Source organism: Lepisosteus platostomus, chromosome 3 (assembly GCF_059453375.1).
Source record: "Lepisosteus platostomus isolate fLepPlt1 chromosome 3, fLepPlt1.hap1, whole genome shotgun sequence".
Classification (NCBI taxonomy): Eukaryota; Metazoa; Chordata; class Actinopteri; order Semionotiformes; family Lepisosteidae; genus Lepisosteus; species Lepisosteus platostomus.
This window is the reverse complement of record NC_142613.1, coordinates 69,712,924-69,732,790: the sequence shown is the minus strand read 5'-3', so window position 1 is coordinate 69,732,790 and position 19,867 is coordinate 69,712,924. Positions and strand designations below refer to the sequence as shown.

The 19,867-nt window shown below is 38.0% G+C and overlaps 1 long non-coding RNA gene across 1 annotated transcript in view; it reads right to left on the bottom strand.

Moving 5' to 3' along the window:
• Window positions 1-350: 350 nt before the first annotated feature.
• LOC148675365 (uncharacterized) overlaps window positions 351-19,867 on the bottom strand; it is a 40,503-nt gene continuing 20,986 nt past the window's right edge. Inside the window, exon 2 of the long non-coding RNA XR_015935496.1 lies at window positions 351-1,941. This is a non-coding gene — a long non-coding RNA (uncharacterized LOC148675365). The remainder of the gene's footprint in view (window positions 1,942-19,867) is intronic.

The window sequence follows — 19,867 nt, the reverse complement described above, 5'->3', positions numbered from 1 at the left end:
TGTACAATGGGTTAATAACAAAGCTCAGATCCTTTTGCTGTGTTGTGTGACATTAGGCCTTAGGCTTTACTATACTGATCTACAGTAATGTGGATCCTAAAAACTGAAGATGAGGATTTTGAGCCATACAAATGAACCATCTGAGGAAACTTTGTTCCAGTTCCTACATAACTTTGAAGGGGTGCCTTTGTTAACTGTCTGAAAAAGAGCTTAATCCACAGCAATCAGAATGCCTGCCTACATCAATGTAAGTAGTGCCTCATCTTCAGTTTGAAACTGCTGTGTATTAACTTTTGACCACTTCTTTAATTATAGCCAGGTCTTTAATTACTGACAAAGTAGAGTTGCCATGCTGTTTGAAAATTTATTTTTAATGGACATTTTCACCAGTGTCGTACATGCCATTTCTTGCTCACAAATGTTATTCTGTCCCCCCCAAAATGTTAAAAAAGCATGAAGGAGTAGTTTTGAAATAATATAATTTCCAGACACAAAATTTAGAAATTCTTTAAGACAAATCTAATACGCACATAACACACTGTTGCGTGTAACGTTTACGGTATATAAAGTCCCCAAATTGACAGTCATGAATCATTTAAGGACCAAGAGTGAGCTGGAAGATATTTATTTCATTTTTCATTTGACAATATTTGCTTATTTGGGTTTTTCTTTAGAAAATTCAAGACCCATGGAACATGGAACATGGACATGAAAGTATAACCAATTACAGACCAGAAAACATATTCTGTAAATCATAGCTGATGTTGTAAAGTTTAGTGAACGTATCCTATATTGACATTACTTGAAACATGCAGGCAATAACCCTTCCACTGAGCTGAGCACCCTGCTGTGCTGACCCTGCTCATATCCTTTTCTCTATTTCTTTATAACTTTATTTCCTTTCTTGTTGCTTTTTACTGTTTACTTAAAACACCTTTATCATCTTTGACCGATAATCTGGGCTTTACTAGTCTCCTGTAATTGCTGGGAATTTGAGCAGAGAGGACTGTAATATACAAATATAAATATTTGAACAATAAAAGACAGCCTGCCAGACATGTGCCAAGCAGAGTATTAAAATAATATTATCCACTAGGGGGACCTTTCCAGCACTGGGATAACTTTGCAACCTTGTAACATTTAACTCATAGCACAAGTAGCTACGTATGTGCGCTTGTATTGAGCAATTCAAGCCTCTTGCAAGCCTCTTTTGCACTATTCATATTCTATGACTTTGTTCAGGTGCTTCACATGTTTTTAGCTACTGGTTGCAGAATCCTTGTGTCCGTTGCGTGTCACGCAGGGTCACAGAAGTAGCCCCACTTGAGAAAAATACATTTGTTTTGTTTTCGAAGCTGAAGACTTGAACACGGTTAATTAGTTTACTCTTTCCCCACATTTGGCCACCAAATGCTGTTGCTTCAAAATAGCTGTCTGTTGGGGTCCCCCTGCTTTTTTTTTTTAACGCAGAGTGTGAATGGTTGAGAATAGTGGCAAAAGACACTGGACTTGAAATGTAAGATCTCCAGGAAGCAGAGGCAAACAGAGGAGCTAATTTAGCCAGGCATAGCTGGTCTTGTTTGTGGTTGTCCCTGACAGCAGTGCTGACTCCAGAGCACCTGTGTTTGCTCACTAGCTTTCCTCAATCTGCTAGAAAATGGCCTGAGCATGTCACATGGCAGCCAGATAGCCCAGGCACCATGGGAATACAAAAGCCGGGGCTTTTAGCACAGTTAATCATTAATGCAGCCTTTCTTTGTCCCATTCAGCAGTGCTGACAAGTGCTTTGATATTTCATATTTGCCATCAGGTTAGCCACAGTCATAACCAGGTACTAATGAACACATGTACTCAAAAGCCTCTCTGTATCTCTTTCTGAGGGATGCAGGTTGATACAGAGAGCAACTGTCCTCTTCAAACATCCAGTTCCAGGACATGGACCTGTTGGAAAGAAAAAGTGAAATCAATTGCAGAATATAAATGCCAAATGTATAAACCACATTGAGTGGATTGCGAGAGGTTTTATGACGTTTGCCAGAATTCTGGAACTAGTTGTGGAAGTGCGGACAGAATAGTAAATAAAACGTTGCCTGCCTTATTTACTATTTGCGTGGTTAAAAACAAAATCCTTCAACACCTCTTTTCCTAGCGTAAATGTCACCAGCAGATAAGATGACAGGTTTTCATGGGAGGCTATTATAAACATGACAAGGAGGAGAAGATGGCCGAATGACCTAAAATCACACAACCTCCCGATAAACTATTTTCTTCAACCAAGTTTGAAATTTCAGAGAGGTGCCCACGGTTAGGGCTTAATCCCACAATATCAGACTACAAGGTTGTGTTAACATGAATTAATGCTAATTAATTAGGTCTGTCAATCCCGATTTAACACGGCGGTTTCAGCTCGCTTTTAGAACACCAACACTTGACACCACTAAATCAATCTGGTTCACTACCGAGGTCTGTCACTGCTGCCTTCAGTGAAAAGACTGGTCCACAGAAATGTCTTATTCATGATTCCATTCCATTTTATTCTTGCTTTAATTAATTAAAAGTGGCTCTAAAAGGTTTTGTGCCTTAGCTCATGATGTGAATGAGAGTCCTAATGCTCATTTCATTGCAGTCAAAGCTTTGTCTTGGGAGGAAAAAAAGCATGAGCATTCTTTTAGAAAGAGTCAGTATGCTAGGGCACATTTATCTTTAAGGAATTAAGTGTACACAACCACATTCTTATTTTTGTGTAGGGGGCTGGGGCAATTCTTATCTTGCTTTTGCCTGAACATGCAAAAGCTTTTCTAAAGAGGGTTTGTCTCCCCACTAAAGTGAGAGCAAGAGACGTACCACGGCACCACTAGAGCACAAGGTTAAAATATGACAAAACTTTCCTGAATAAACACTGCGTTCAAAACATTTGAGGTCTGCAGTGGGAGTGGTGGGTCAATCATTTATAACGCACATTCTAAGGGATTTGTTCTGGGACATTTCATAGAAGTAGGTGATAAATAGCAGGTACATTACAGGAACAAGCTCAGAATAGTGGCTTGCATGCTCCCCAATATGATTAAGGTGTTCAAGAAATATAATTTAGTTTGTTACAGGCAAGGCATAAAACAACCTGAGAGGATGTGTGATACCTTGTTCTTTGGACAGAAAAGGAATGTTTCAATGGTTTATTACACTGTTTGTACTATAACACATGGATTTTCCCACCCAAAAAATCCTTCGATGAGACTTTTAATGGTAAACAAGTGAAAATGATTAAACTCCACCTCAAAAATTCATGACACGCCTGCTTGAGACATACATCTGTTTTCACGAGATCAACCAATCGCCGACGTCGGAATATTGCTCGAAAAAGTATTCTATCACAATATCAAAAATGCCATTTTTAATGGCATTTCTAATGTTTGTTGTGTTGTCTACTTCACCATTTCAAGCCATCAGTGTATCTTAGAAAAAGAACTATACAGCGATGGAGCAATTAAGTATGTGACAAGGTAAACACTTCTACAACAGCCTTTTTAATTGAAGGACATAGGAGACACCCGATGTTTACAAACTCTAACCTACAGAAAAGAACTATTTTATAATTGGTTGATAGGTCGTTAGGATACATCTTTATGAGTGTAAGTGTCCTGACAACATTACTCTATTTACTCAAAAAGTTACTCTATTTGTTCGAATTGTATGCTGTTAATTTGTTGTAAATTATATTTATACCAATAAAACAGTGTAAACTTTTGTGTCTACAATGATGATCTCATTGATGAAACTGTGTTTCATGTGCTCCTTTGGCTTTCTTTGTAAAGCACATAACAGCCTACCATATCTTTTCACTTTTTAATACTGTAACTGTTGTGTTATATAACGCTGTTTCAGAGTGTCAGGCGTGTTTTATCTATCATAAATGCAATTTACCTCCCTGGCATTCAAACAGGCAAATCGGTAATCAATTGAATATTCTTTTTTCCCTGAAGCAAAACAGATGACGCTTGCAGATGACAAACATTTCCAAAGTCACCTATTTTCTTTGATAAAGTCCTTCCAACCCAACATAACTGCATAACTGCATAACTGCTTACAATTTCAATTTCCTAAATGTGTAATTTTTTTCGCATTGAAAATGGTTATCATCCTAAAAGTACAATTTAAAACAATAATTTTAGTAGCTGTTTACCTGTAGTAAATGCAGATTTTTACTTTACCACACTTTTACAATATAAAGTTCATTACTACATGGTAACTAAATGTCAAAACTATTTTGTATTTTCTTTCACCAGGACAGAATTGTTTACTGTGAGACAGATTTAAATGGTGAATCAATTAACATTCTCTTGAGACACGAGAAAAGAAACTCAGGAACTTTCTGCCCGGAATGGTGAAAACAATTACAATCTTCTTTTGTTAATTGTGCCATATTAAAGACTACATATCGTATGTATATACTGTATGTCTGAGAGCATTTTGCTCAGCGGCCAAAATAAATTAAGATCCCGTAATAAATTGAATACAGTGCTTGGATCATAAGGATATAAATCGAGTTGAAAAGTTGAAAGCAGTGAGAAAAGGAGCCTAATGACTCCATGGTTCAAACAAAGGTTCCTGTTTAAAGAGAGCAGGTAAAAGATGGATGGCTCGTTAAACATTGCCAACATACTTGGCTGGTGCCATTGGGCGGTCACTGCTAATAGCTGAAAGAACATCGTGCCTCTGATCCATCTGCTCATAGTAGCCTCTGACTTGCACAGCATAATCTTCTGTCAGCCTCCTCTACAGACAGTAGCACTCTTGAATGTTTTCACGTTTTCCAACATGAAAATAATCTTTATTCATTTCTGTAGCTGCGACAGCATGCGTAGGCTGCAAAGGAACAAGTAAAGGTCTATTCCACGCTGAAAAGAGAAGAAAAAGAAACAACGTTTTAGCTGTGGAGCCTTCTTCGGGTGTCCACAGCCGAAACGTCGTGTTTCTTTTCTGAGGGCCTTGCCCAGGGCCCAACGGAGTAGGACTCCTCTGCCGAACCGCGGGATACAAACCAGCAACCTTCCAGCCACAGAGCCTTAGCCACAGTATCACCGCTCCGCCCCCCAATTCCATACCCTTTGCGTTTTAAAAGGAGGAACCTGTATTTAAACGTAAATCTCATGCAAAATACACAAAGAGAGTATCGGTTCTGGCCTTTTCTACACAGTTAAATAAGAATGATCAAATGGCAGAATTCTGAGGAATCTTTAGTGTGCTATTAATTGCATTAGCATGTCAGCTGCTCAACTGGTCTGAGGCCCTCACGTCAAAGGTATTTACCTAGCTGGAGAGATAACAGACTCACACATGGAGAGGAAAATTCCAGGTAGAAAATAAAGGTGAAGTTGGTGACTCACAGCACAGCCTGGACCATAACAAGGAGGAACAGTGAGAATTCCATTGTATGTGGAATGAGCATGTGATTCCTGATATGCCTGTTGTGAGATGTTTAGTGTCGAGGCAGATGTTTTGTAGATCAACAGCTTTGCCAAACAGCTTTCATCAAGTGATGATACAAATTCCTTTTCTGGAGCCGAATGATATCCATTGCAAAAAAGATATTCAACATAACAATTAAAAGGGAAAACGGTGTTAAATTTAAAATAGATGCATGCGTGTCATTTTCCTTGCTTGCTAGCTAATTTGATTAGTTGTCATGTACCGTACAGGTAGAAAAAAGATTAAGTAAAAAATTGTAAGACAGAAGACAAAGTGCTTAAGGATGCTACCATGAAAAAGTTGTTTTTCTTGACACAACATTTTCCCTCATTGACAATCTGGCGGAGCAAAAACAGACTAACACTACATAAGGATGTTTAGTCAAAAGCATCAATTTAAATGAAGAAAAGTTATTTTAAAATTGTATCACACATTTAAAAAATCCCATTTAGTATGTAGTGTACTGTCTATAACAAAAAAGTTCTTGCTGCTTTAGAACTGATCCAGATAAAAGCCCTCCGGTATATTTACATGCTTGAAGTTCACTAGGAATGACAACGCCCAAGATCAACGTGTAATGAACTACAGTATTATGGAGCGGATATTTGGCTTAACCTGCTTGGCTGAGGGCCGACCTCCTGGCCACAGGACGAGGAGGGCAGGACCCCCACGCTGGGTAACCAAGGGGCAGCTGCAGAGGTGGAGTTGGGGTGGAAGTGGGATGTGAAAGTCGCACGCCAGGGAGAGAGATATCGTGTTGGTATTTATAGCGTTCGGTTGGGGTTGGATGAAGGGAATGATTGCTAATCACTGACGGCTGGGAACGATTGAGCGTGGTTGTTGTCATCACTCCCGAACTTTCGTTATATAAACTCCATGAATGTCCAGCACTCAGATGATAACAAAAACTTGAATATCTATTATTTACTTAACTGTAATAAACTATGTTTGGATCAAGTATTGAACACTACTGACTCAGGTAGTGGACACTATTGACATAGTCAACCCAATGGGCTTTTTTCTTCAAGATTATCAGTGGATAATGAACCACAGGCCACCAACGGAAACTGCAGGGAAGGGCAGTTAAACCTGAAAATAAGAGTTGCTTTTTTGCATAAAGTGTTTCTGGGATTATGGAAGAAACCACACAGCCATGCTGAAGCTGATCTTCTAGTTTCTTGCAAAAACAGGTCGATACCCTCTGTTCACTTAGCTACTTTGCTTTCCCAAAGTCTTGCTGGTCAGCAGTGTGTTGTTGGGTAATTGGGCACTCAAAAAAGAGTGCCATCTTAACAACCTGCTGTGCCTTGATTTCAATACAAAAGTCGAAACAAAAATCAAAGATGTTTCTGTTACAGAAAACCTGTCCATATTGTACCTAAAAAGGTCTCAATCAGAACCATGTCGCTGGAATTGGACGTAATAAAATCAACTCGGAGGAATATAATGACTAGGAAAGAATCCACATGTATATTTACGAATCATTCAAGACCAGGTCGGGCAAAAGAAACATCTACAGTTAATGACAAAAAAAGCATCAGACCTGTCAAGGAAAACCATAATACACCACTCAATGAAATCACGAGCAGCTTTCAGAGTGCAAGGGAGAACGTATCGAAATACACGGAAAACTGAGACGACACTATTACCAAAGCTACATCCAAAGTGCCAGATTCTAATTTGCTTGGAGGTACAAAGATGAGCCAGGAGAGGTTTGGAACATAGTTTTCTGGACAGATGAGAGCAAGATTAACCAGAGCTTTACCGAATTGATAAAAAAAAGTTAAAGTGTGGAGAAAGAAAGGAACAGCACATGCTCAAAACAACACCACCTTAGCTGTGATGCACAACGGAGGTAATACAGTAGACATACATGGGAGCTTCTTGAAATGGTTTACTCATCTGTATTGATGATGTATCCAATGATGGCACTGGCAGAATTAATCCTAATGTTTAAACAAGCATTGTCTGCTTATGTGGAAAAAACTACTTCCAAGCATATTGTGCTGTGTTTCAACATACAGCAAGAAAATGACCCACAACATATGACGAATGCAACAAAAAGGAGTTTATCTTTATATGGAAAATCTTAACTGCCCAAGTGAATCACTACATTTAAATCCAACTGAACATGCAATTTTGGTGCTAAAGAAGAGATTGAAACACCAAATAATAGGCAAGAACACAAAAAGGTATGCCAACACCATCTCAAATGATTACACAAAGCTTGGTGACATCAAAAGGGATATGCAACCAAAGGCTACTTTTAAAACTCTGTAATTTAAAGTGTTTTAAATTTAGTACTATTTTGGTCTCGTGAAATAACTGCATTTAACACAAAGAAGGTTTCTGTTCTAATATGCATTTCAAGCAGATGCCCCAAAATACATTTTATTATATCAAGTAGGGAGCTGCATCAGCACGCGTAGGCTGCAAAGGAACAAGTAAAGGTTTAGTAAATAAACCCGAACAAGGCTCCACAGCCGAAATGTTGTGTTTCTTTTCTTCTCTTTTCAGCATGGAATAAACCTTTACTTGTTCCTATTTTATTATATGATACTTATCTGTGTTAGTGTCATGATCACAGATGCCAATTGCTTGATCATTAAAGAACATAAATACATAAATGTTTTTGGTTTTTACTTTGCATCTTTGGAGGCCACATCAGATTGAAAGAGTTTCTTCCTTGTTTGTAAACTTGTGTTCTTATGCCCATATATTGAAACCTTCTTAATAAAATATTAAAAGCTTCACATTTGTAAAATTTTAGAATTTTTTAACAAAGAATTTTCATGACTCAGCTTCTTCAAAGACTATTATTCAGTCAACAATGATCAAACACAAATCCTGTTTTTCAAGTTAGGTAAAAATAAAGAAAGATGTATGGAACTTGGTTTGCATTTTTACTTTCCCATGTTATAAGAGAATCGAATATATTTAAGAGTTTGAAGTACAGCTTGTCATATGCATAGCTGCAATGCTTGCAAATGCTTACTTCCACTTATACTCCACTACAAAGACATTAAGGAAACACCAAATTCAACACACAACAACAGCAACAACAAAGTTACAGTACAGTGATAAAGGGGAAGAACAATAACACATATCACCTATTGAATGCAATATTTTAAAAATAAATTATCTTGCATGATCAATCTTTTTAAACCCAATTGTATGGCTCAGCACAACTACAAACAGTGGTATTGTGGGACCATAGCAGACACAACACTAATTACTCAAAAGAACTTCTGTTAGTTTAAATAACAAATCATCATAGAGTTACTTTTCCATCCAGGATTTCTTCTTACCAACGTTTGCACTGTTAAAGAATGAGGAATGCTAATTTAAAAATTAATATTACACACAAACTATATAAAATGCTTAAAAACTGCATCTTTTCATGTTCTTAGGGGTGACTATGTGACTGGGTCTTGGAATCCAAGTTAAAAAAAGGTCATTCCAGATGAGCAGATAGAAAACAAAAGATCTGCTTTTGCTGAACCTCAGAACATATGAGAACAGAACAATAAAAAATGGCCAAACTAGGAATACACAAGCATAATCTACAAAGATCAGGTGAATAAAGTATTTTTCACCACACTATGCCCATTGACATTTTTGGAAACAAGAAATAAGGTGCTAAAATTACAGAGTTCAAAACAAAACTCTTTAGGTAGCTCTTAAATTGATGATAGAACTGAAAGAGTTCTGTAGATCTTTATAACCTCTTCCCCTTTGTTTTCTACATACAGTCGGACAAAACCATTGTAGTCTTAGCATGCTGGTAGTTGATTCACGGGTACACTCTAGGTTAAGGTATAAGCAGCAACACCACTGGTGAGACTTAGCCCTCCTCCGGAAAGATTTTGATCTCATTTCAATGAGGCTTTTTAAGATTGTTAGACGTAAATTAATAAAAATTCACTAGGGACAGCAACATTGAAGAACTGAATGTTTTGTGGATCCTTGGTCAGCTACGTTTGGCTCAACCTCCTTGGTTAATGGATAGCCTTCTATCCAGGAGGAGGCTCGAACCCCATTCAGAGCGAGTGAACCAAGGGGAAGCTGCGAGGTGGAGACGTATGAGACTATGAGGGAGGCGTTGTGAGTTACAGCTGGTTTTGTAATGATGGTGATTGGGTACAACCGTGTGAGTTTGACATGTCATTGTTATCCCTTCATAACTCCCGTGTAATAGGACAATGAACAAGAGCAGAATCAAAAAGGCTTTGATTACATTTAGAAAGAGTTAAAAGATATTTTTAAAATGAGTTCAGTGATAGTATGACAGTGATGCAAAGCACAAAATCAACAGATCAGATTCTAAACGGGAAAAGGTTTTGTAGTAGTAGAAAGAAAAATGGTGGATCAAGATACAACTTTATTTCAGGTGGGTAGCTGCGTCAGCTTGCGTAGGCTGCAAAGGAACAAGTAATAGGTTTATTCCATGCTGAAAAAAAGAAGAAAGAGAACACAACGCCGTGGAGCCTTCTTCAGGTGTCAACTTCAGGTGTAACTGTCCAACTACTTACATCTCAGCCTTTCTCGACAGCCTCATGAGACTGCTGGTTGAAGATCTTCCCTCATACATCAAAGACACCAACCACGCGCTCCAACTTTTCAATGATTTCCAATTTCAGGGTACCGAATGCTACATTTTTACCTCACATCTCTGTACACCGTCATTCCCCATAAAGACGGCCTTACAGCCCTCAAGCACACGCTGGACAAACGCATAGTGCTTGATCCACCCACCCACACCCTGGTACGCCTTGCAGAACTGGTCCTCACACTGAACGCATTCTCTTTCAATAATCTTTTTTACCAACAGGTCAGTGGAGTTGCCATGGGCACCAGAATGGGACCCAGCTATGCCAATATTTTTGTCGGCTGGGTAGAAGAACGCTTCTTCGCTTCCTACACTGGCTATGTCCCTGACCTCTACAAACGATATATTGATGACGCTCCAACGATCAGCTTGAGTTCTTCCTGCACCTAAAAAAGACACCTGAAGAGGGCTCCACGGCCGAAACGTTGTGTTCTCTTTCTTCTGTTTTTCAGCATGGAATAAACCTATTACTTGTTCCTTTACAACTTTATTTATGTGTGTTTTAATTTAGTTAAACTGTCAATAGCCCCCAGCCTTGCCCAAAGCCCCAGGACCTTGCTCAGAGACAAAGAAAAATGTGTGATAAATTATCCCCTCTTTTTGAGTCTCATGAAAGCCACAGAAGCCAGGAGGCCCACCTACTGTAACTCCCTTGGTGTGGAGAACAAAAAGGTGAAAACTCACACAATCCTTAAATAAACACAGACACACACTGCAAAATAAAGTCCAGCCGTTCAGTCAAATTCCAATTATGATGAGATGGAATGACAAATATAAAGGTATAGTGTATTTCATATTTTAGTGTTTGGTGTTAACTCAGCTAGCTGAGAAATGAACCACAGAGTAATATTTATATGTAAGAGAATGGAAGTGCAAAATCACAACGACCCTCTCACACACTTCTGTTTAGCTACTCCATTTTATTAGTTCAGACAAGTTCAAATTATGCAAAGAAGAGACAACGTATTTAAAGGAAAAGTATGCTTAATGTGTGTGTGGTGTGAGCTCACCTGACTAAGGAAATAAACCCCCAAATCACTGATGCTGATTTATTCAGTGAATGAGCTACTGGTGCATGAGCGTTATTTGATCAATTAATTTGGATAGGCAATGTAACAGGGAAACACTGATTGGAAAATATGACTTGGAGCAAATGAGAACTACATGTGATGACACTGAGCATGTGGAGGGGGGGGTGGATGCAGAGATCCAGGGAGGTGGAACTCAAATGTAGTAAGAAACCTTTGATCTATGAGATCGATCGATGCTGCTGTGTCGACCCAGACAGAGTAGCCTGAGGTCAATTGCACTAATGCATAAGTAGAATAGGAACTCCTAGTCAGATAACACTTGAGTTACTAATTGCTGAGGTTTCATAAACTCCCCCCTCCCCCAAAACAAAAAAGTTTGTGGAACCCTCCAAAGAAGAAGCAAGATTTCTCCCTCTTCTTCTGAACATGCTGATTGAGGCATGAGTGTCAAAATCACTTATTTTTAAAATGTGTAATAATCTCCATTTCCACTCAGAAGTCTAAAAACAAGACATAGGAAAGCATAAAAAAACATTCAATCAGCAGCCGTCTGAAGGACCAAATAGACCAAATTTAATCACTTTTAGACACATCTCAGAATTCACTTAACACGATTTTAAAAGGCACCTCTAAAACTGTATTCATAACATTTTCTATCAGTAGGCTATTTGTTGTTGTTCACATAGCAAACAACACAAATATGTTGAAAAGTGTTACAACATGATTACAAACTCCTACAACATGACTTTGCACAAAGAGTTGTGGGGCTCTGGAACCTCTGATTATCTGATCTGATTATCCAATCAGAAATGATAACTTGGCTTCTTTAAAAGAAACGGGGATAACTGATGAAGTCGAGTAGCTACTAGGTACCATCTGGGCAGAATGATCTCCTCCAAATATATTGGTACAGTTATATACATTGGCAGACACATATGTAGAATTATACTGTACTGATAAAGATTAGAAAATGCTTATATAGTACACAAGGTTAGATATAACACCATTTATGTCAGCAACAAATTTTATTTCTGAAGCAAATTATTTCTTTGAAGAAATGTATTTGTATGCCGTAGCTCTATATATTATCTCTTCATTAAATATGTTTTTATATTTAAGATTTTGAGTCAGAAAAGTAAATAATTAACGTAAATAAAAAAAGATTTTCCGAGCATAAAGGCTGCAACGAGAAGTTTTCTTTTCAGTTGAACGTCGTTATTTGTCTTATACAGAACAGGTTTTGTTTATGTCGCTGCTACCATGCTGCTTTTACTTGCAATGTATGTCAATAGTAACGGATTCAGCTCACCGCTCGGATCTGTTGATTTAAGAGTTGAGCTGCGTAACCTGCCTAACTTTCTGACCGACTTGAACTAGTCGACCGTCCTTCTATCGAATACTCACAGGGGTGCAGAACAAATAATTATTTATTTATAATGTACAGCTCTTCCTTTATTGCCTAGATACGTTGCGGTTCTACGGTAATCACCCGCCTTTAATCCTCTGATTTCAATGGGATTGTACAGTCACAACCTCTGAAACGGGAATCAGGTCAGTATAATGCGACAGGATTGACGTAGGCAATCAGTTTGTGGCATGCGTATTTTATATACACTTTGCATTTCTCCCGTAAAAATATGACCTGTGCCTTTTCGGTCCATCCGATTCCTTTCTTTTTTTCTCATTTGCTTATCGTCCATGATGCAAGACTGTGTAAATGTTAAACGAATACCACGCGCTGCCCTCGCCACATCCCCCGGCAGATCAACGCCCTGCCACACGTAGCCCGTTTTCACTTTGGATACTGCGCATCCATCATTTATGGGATTTTCCCGAGACGTTTGGTATTCTGTTAGTCGGAAAATCAACAGTTAATACGATAAAAAAAAGTTACTACTGTTTTGTTCAGTTGGTAAAAGATAAAAAGGGAAAGATGACGGGTGTAGGGTAACATAGTGAAGGAAAGGCTGCCAAGGAAAAGACGAAGTCAAATTGTAGGAATTATAGTATTTTCTTGTGTCGGTGAAATCAGAGACGGCAAGATCAAGCTCTTGTTTGCTCTGAGTTGGTAAACAGTATCACGATAGTTACCAGTTGTCAAAACCAAACACTCTGTTTCTACTGCAGACATTTCGATAGCAGCCACATCTATTCATACAGTGAAAAATATTATTCTTTCCTAACAAACGGCAGTTATGCAAAACAAGACATTTTCCCTTTCAGATTTAAGACTGGTATTAATACGAAACGGACCTTCAAGAGACTGCAATGTTAGGAAGCAGTTTTTTCACGAAAGGATTTTAATCCACAATTTGAGATTTATTCTACCGCCCGTGTCGTCTTCTAACACATTACATTTCACAGTCACAGTAAATCACTTAAACACTGAGCAAAAATGGTCATATACAGTATATACGATTATGGTTTTTTTTTGTTTGTCCATGACTCTGTGTTCCAAAAGAGTTACTTTAATTGGGAAAGTTTTATCCTTAAAAATAAATGGGGTTCATGAAATCATTTAAATTGAATTTTAAGTATAATACCTGTTCCAAAAAATTGAAATCTGAAATTCTGCTTTGTTCTTGTATAGAAGCTAAATTACATTATTTCTTTTTGATCTGTTGTGGTTAGTATATGATGACAGGATGTGTCGTTTCGATTCTTGTATAATATTAAATAATGACACGCTCATGAGAGAGGCAATCTTAAGTTATATCCGTTTTGAAATGTTGGCCGTCGATATTATCATAAAGGGGTATATTTGATATTTGGTATATGTGATTTTACTGCTCTTTTGCCTTTTAGTGATTTCAAAATGTATTAATCTAAAAGGTTAAATGCATAAATTGTACAAGCAGAAACAAGTGTGTAACCATGATGCAAGTTATGAATGTATCTCATATTGTGAAACATTTTAAAGATAGTAAAGTTATGTACCTGTACCTTTGTGATTACAAATAAGAATACTATCTGGGGGAATTAAGTTGGAATCTGATAATTTTCCAGCAGTATTGCAGGAGGATGTTGCTTGTCATTAAAAACTAATGACTATGGAATCATCAGTGGAGCAAAGAAGCCAGCATAAAAAAAATTAGTAAAGGGTATGATATTGACTAAAGAATAAGGACATGGTGTGGCAAGAAATTGTCGTTATTTCCACCGCATTTAGATATATGAATTATGGAATTACAAGTAAGAAAATGCTTCACAAGATCTCAAATAAGTACCTAAAGTACGACACACCACCAGCTGTCACTGCCTGTTTGTTATATCCTTAAATATACACACAGAATGTGGAAATGTTTTCTTAAATAACCAGCTTTAACCGCACAGATGAAAATTTCAGGTTTTATGTACCACGATGTTTACATTCTAAAATGTAAATCCTAAACACAGGCTTCGTGCAAAATCGAAGAGCTTTTGCCTGTCTGCCATTACAATGACCATTTCTCTCTGTCTTGCTGGGTTCTTTAAAACTATGTTTGAATAATTGAAATAATTATAATCATCATTATGGTTGTTGTTGGTGTCACAGTTTATAGGTATATAGGTATTGTATACATCCATAAAGATACAAACCTCAATAGAAAATGGAAGGATATTGTACAGTATTTTTATTATATCTTAGTTCTGTGTGCCAGACACATTCACCCATACATCAACACCTCCAGAAGTTGCACACTTTGCATTTTAAAAGAAAAAGACTGTTTTATTATATTTTTATTATATGCCCGACCAATTTGAAATCACCAATTGTCTTTAGACTCAGCTTTCTCTCAGTAATTCCTGTAGCTGCTCTGGAGAAGATGAGGTATATAGACGCCATCTGACACTCTTCAAGCTCCAGGAAGGTCAGTGCCCACTAAAGAAGTCCTTCTTACCTCATTGACGTTATTGGAAGTCTGAAGTCATCCAGCATGTTATGAGAGTCTCTATTGCACCAAATGCTGCCTAACCCCTACATTATAAAATCAAATTAAACAGCTGCAAGACATTCAAACAAAGGGAAATCCATATTTAATAATCAAATACAAACAGGAGATTACCTGTTTAACACAAGAAAAACACTCAAGGCCCCATATTCAAAACCTTCCGACACTTCAATCCCAATTGCATCCTTATATTGAAAAAGTAAGTTATACTGAAAACATTTAGCGACTTAAATTCCACATAACTCCCTTGTTGTTTTCTCTCAGAGCTGAAAAACTCAAACATTGTTTCAGATTAAAAAACATCTCCTCTGATGGACAGTCTTTATGGCTTTAGTGCCCATTCTAAGTGTTCAGCATTTTCTTAATCTCATTTGATGTTCTTGACACGGCAGCTCTCAAGATACTGAGCTTGCTGAATTTTTGTTCTCAGCAAACTGCGTTCTTCCTTGGAAACAATTAGTTTTGGTAGTTCAAACTATCCTTCTGTCATCTCTTGCAGTTTGAGGCTTGATGGCTACTACTTACATTGGCTACTAACATTTTTGTGTCTGCTGATTGTTGTTAAAACTCTGCTTTGTGAAACATTGAATTTTTTGTAATTTTCCCTTTAAAAGACCCTTCCTTGTTAAAGCTCTGCTGTTACCTTATTATACTGTTGGAAGATATGAGAAGTCAATGATGGAAATAAATGGTTGAACAGTTGTTCACAGTTGTGTGACAGAATGCCCACGGTATACTTGAGTCTGTACAGTACCTTGCTGCAATTTTACTCCAATTTGTATTTCATTACTTGTTGAAATAAAATGTCTGCAATAGCTGTTCAAGTTAATCCTTTTGTGAACATGGGCTGATATTTCAGTGAAAAGGAATTGCAATATTGTACATCTTTGCTCTCTGTATTCATTCCTTGGTTCCCTGCTCAATATAAAATATGAACTGTTTATAATTGCTAATGATATTAGTGTTAAAGAAATGATCCTGGCATAGAAGAAAATCCTTATTTTATATACAGCTCATCCAGCTGTTAGGTGAACGTCCCTATACTGTCTCCATCAGTGATGGTCATCCCCATTGTTTAGGCTGGCCATCCTCTTATGGAAAAAAATTCAAGTTCATGACCTGCCACCTGAACATGCACTTTTCTAGACGACCACAAAGGTGCTCACATACAGCATATCTTTCTAAATAGAGTTGATGGCATTGCCTTCAAATGTTGTACTACGTAGCATCAATAAAATAATTGTGTCAAAATAATGGGAGGTATAAAAAAGCAATTCAGTATTTCTTAGTGTCATTTTCAAATTATATTTTCAAGAAAAAAACACAAATGTGGTGCAACGCGGTACACTCCTTGTGCATGCAGGCATTTTTCCTTTTCGCACTAAATTGCAAAGAATTAAAAAAAAAGCCCATGAAAAACAAGTTTGCAAATGTGACATCGGAAAACATGAACATTTCAAAAACAAAAGTTAATTCCAGAGCCGATATCGCCCTTGGATAGTTCCAAAAAGGTTTTAGCGGTGAAATGCAGGTGAAATGATTCTGGATTTTGTCTTGAATGCAGCAAGGCTTTTTCAAAGACTAGCTGAAGCTCTCTGCACTCATAAATTACACCGAAATTGACAGTTGTAATACGTGGTGAAATGCCATGAACAGAGCTTTATTTCAATATTGCTGAAGCGTGACACTGAGAATGCTGCCAAGTTCTGAACCACCCCATTGAGATGCTTTGTCTTAAAGGCAGCGAAAAATCTGTAATAAGACACCTATTTATTTCTTCATACCTGAGGTCTGACAAGCTGGTTAAGTATCCGAAGAACACAAATGTGGCATTTCAAAACATGTCTTTCGAATCGTTTCCTAATGTTGAACCTTTGTTCTAAATGTATGTTGCACTTCTAATTTAAAGTGCTACCGCTGAAGTAAAAAAATATTTCATGCTCTTTGGCTTCTAGCTTCAACTGTAGCTCTTGAAATTATCATGGTTTACAAATTTCATGGTTAGCGGCCTTTTTAAAAGACACTTTTCGTGCAGCTTCTAAATCTCCAGCTTGTTTAAAGAAGTCTGCGTGAAAAGTGTCTTTTGATACTGCTGCTGAACATGATACCAAATTAAAGTTTAGTCTCTTCTACAGTTCAAGAAAGTACAAATGGTGATCATAACCGACTCCTTTTAATTTGTAAAGTGACTTAATTGCATTAATTGACACTTGGAGTTTGCATCACATTGCTGAAAATATCACGTTTTGTTATTTTTATAAAAGCGTCAGTTAAAAAAAAGTGCACTAAAGACATGCTAATTAAAATGCTGCAGAGAGCTGACATCACATTATCAGCCATGCAGCTCATAGTGTTGCTAGGCATTTGTACATTTCTTAAAAAGAAGCTTGTAATTGATCAGTCTTGCACACTACTTGGAACTACTTGCAACTACGTAGTCATTACTCTTTTTCTATTAACGATTTCTTACCATAGTGTCACACTTCAGATACATGTATGCATGTTTCTTCAGTCTTTGGGCCAGAGGATTCAAATTATTAGCAAGGCAAAGAAAAGACAATATTTGGATTACTTGAAAAAAAGTCATTAGCTGATAAGAGGTAAGTGAATACAATTAAACCCAAGTTTAGTGAATATGTGCATACAAAACTTAAGGAAATGCTTTATGTAGTGAATTGACACATACAATTTCTAATTTTGCATGTTTATCACCAGGGTTTCATATAATGCCATTTAAATTCCAATACAGCACCGCTATGAAGGAAAAGGATGTAAAAGGCACAGGCACAGCAGGCAGGGGCACTGTGACAAAGTTTTGACTTCTCCCACTTGTCTTGCTGCAGCCTCTCGCTCTGTTTAGAATTCCTTTCGGACAGAGCGCAGCCGGTGTTGAGCACAGGGATAAGTGTCTGAGACCCAGCTAAGTGCAGCAGGGCCGCGGATCAGCTCAGATAAACAGGTGTTTGTCTTTCCTGGAGACGTGTGATGTCAGTTTTTCAAGACAGTGCTTAACAGCAATCCTTTGCCTTTCAGCCTGCGAGTCTGACCACCCAGAGGGCCACTGAAAATGTGACCAGGACTGAGGGGGATGGGCAGGGTTGGGGGGGGGGGGGTGTGGGGGGTGTTGTCTAACTTTAGACAGGGAGTGAAATGTGTGTGCTCTTCATTTTACAGGTGAGTGTTTGGATTGCGTTTCCTGAGAAATGCTAAATGGTGCTCCAGATGAATTGCGTCCATTTTTTTTGTACAGCGTTTTCTGCCGAGGACAACAATGAATGCTATGGAGAGACATACCGTTAAGAGTTTGTTTCTGCTTGCTATCGTCTCACAGCTTTCGGTGTAGTTTGTTCTTTTGTTTTATCTTTTTAGGTACCTTTCTCCTTGACCACTTTTGTCATTTCTAATAAAATTAACAATATCTCAAATGATATAAACATTTGCTGGAATTATTTATGGCTAAAAGACTTCCAGATTCTGTAGAATAGCCATTACTTTTAAGTAAAGTTCACATGTAATTAGCAGGGACTCTGTGCTCTTTTCACAGATTAGTAAATGAGTCATTTTTTCAATACCAGATGTTTAAGGAACATATTTTAGATTGTGGAAGGAATCAATTGATTCTAGAGGTGCTTGAAATCTAGTTTGTGTTCCGCTTTTCTTTCAGTAAGCCAATTTGTATTGCTCAGCAGAGCTGACAACCAAAAAGAAAACAGCGCTGCAGGGAACACAGGCGTTTGTTTTATTTGCTTACTCTCTCCAAACCCAACAAAGCATTTGAGAACGGAGCCCCCCATCATTTGCAGTCTTTCCCCTTTTTACATCCTTAAATGGTGGACAGAAAGCTACAATTGCTGCAACTGCTTATTGTTTTATTATTCTGTCTTATCAGGGAGATAGAACAATAATATCCCAGAGCCTCCCTTGCAGATTACATAAATGGGAATTAATTGCGGTGCTTTCTGCTTGACTTCTGATGCTTTAGCTCTTGAGCGGAGAGGGGGTCAGGCTTTATCCCACTCTCACAGCCTTGCTTATGTTTCCCGAGACTGTTTCTGATCTTACACCGCGGTGCGCGTTTAAGGTGAAGCACCCAAATAAGACACGGAGAGATAAAAGCTTAAATTCGGGGATCCAAATGCAGAATGAATAATACAAAGCTGGGTAAATGACCATACAGTAAATGTAGAATGGGTATTAAAAGTATAAGGCAGCTGTGCTCTTATCTGGCCAGAGGAAGAAGCCGAACAACAAAAGAGCCAAAGAAACCCCAGTTGATGCATGGGAAAGCCATTGGCCAACCATTGTGGCTGCCCTTCTGCTGAGCAAATAGTTCAAACTGTTCATTCCTATCTCCTATTCTCTCCCTGGTACATTGTTTGTGGCCTTGCATTTCATTCTGTGAGGAAGATTGCTCTCTGGGCCTGTGAGCAAACAGTCCAGAAAAGAGCCAACTATCTTCTGCAGTTCCCTGGAGAACTAGCATTTTTATTTCAGCTCCAAGCTGTCAAAGGATTGGAGAGTTTATGTCAGTATCCTGAATTAATTGCTTTAAGCTGGGGCCGACCACGTTTATCACCAAATGTTCAGTAAAATGTTTCCTAGCGATTATGCCTCACTCCAGGGCCCCGAGTCACCAAAACATTTGTTATTTGATACATACTAGATGAATTTCAACATCCAAATTATGCAAGTTGTCATCCCGTCTACACAATGTCATGAATAATGATGGACGAGCAGCTTACCACAAGTTTGAAAAGAAAGGAAAATGTCTGAAATCTTTTTTTTATTATTATTATTATTTCAAGCTTCACCAAGGTTGGTTTTGGCTT